This window comes from Myotis davidii, unplaced genomic scaffold, assembly GCF_000327345.1.
Source record: "Myotis davidii unplaced genomic scaffold, ASM32734v1 scaffold1055, whole genome shotgun sequence".
NCBI lineage: Eukaryota > Metazoa > Chordata > Mammalia > Chiroptera > Vespertilionidae > Myotis > Myotis davidii.
The window spans coordinates 992,768-993,518 of NW_006286477.1; the positions used below are offsets into that span (position 1 = coordinate 992,768).

General features: G+C 65.2%; 1 protein-coding gene across 1 annotated transcript in view; it reads left to right on the forward strand.

Annotated features, from left to right (window-relative positions):
- Nucleotides 1–751, forward strand: part of HTRA1 (HtrA serine peptidase 1) — a 71,215-nt gene that overhangs the window by 47,883 nt on the left and 22,581 nt on the right. The gene's annotated exons all lie outside the window — the stretch shown is intronic.

Here is a 751-nt window from a genome sequence, read left to right on the forward strand (position 1 = left end):
GATGCCCCGTCGGTTCTCTCTGCGAAGGGCGCTCCGTGGCCTCGGGGACATCATCTGGGGGCCCTGGCTTCCCTGAGTGTGGCTGGGACCACCGTCTGGCTGCCCGGCCCCCGGGAGGAGGGCACTGGACTGAGGGCGGGACCGGCTGAGACGGAGCCGTGACGGGGGCCGCGGAGCCTGCGCGTGCGTTTGTCCTGTTGGACGTGCAGGTGTTTTCTGCACCTCAGAGGGTCAGGCTCCCCAGGAGAGCGGCTCCGCCCCAGGTAAAGGGCCCAGAGCCTGCGGCCGGGAGGCGAATTCCTGCCTCGGGTAAAGGGGCTCAGTTCCCGCGGCCGGGAAGTGAATTCCTGCCTCAGGTAAAGGGCCCAGAGCCCGCGGCCGGCCCTCGGCTCATCGGGCCTCTCACCAGCACGAAGCCCGATAGAGGCTCTGGTCCCGGGAGCCCCGCGCCGGGGGCCGAGCTGGGTTCCCAGGCAGCGTGTTTACGTTCTTCCCTCTGCGCTGTCCCCAGGGCAGGAAGACCCCAACAGTTTGCGCCATAAATACAACTTACAGTTCCAGGGCCCGAGTCACTGAACGGACTCCCGGGCAGAGAGCGGCTCTCCTGCCTGACTGTTCACATCGCGTCCCTGGCCCTCTGCACGGTTCAGGAAACTCCGCTCTGAAGAGACTCCCGCAGGCATTTTCTAGGTGGAATAGTTTTTGTTTGGTTAATCCTCACCCACAGATCCTCAGGGAGAGAGTGGGAGAG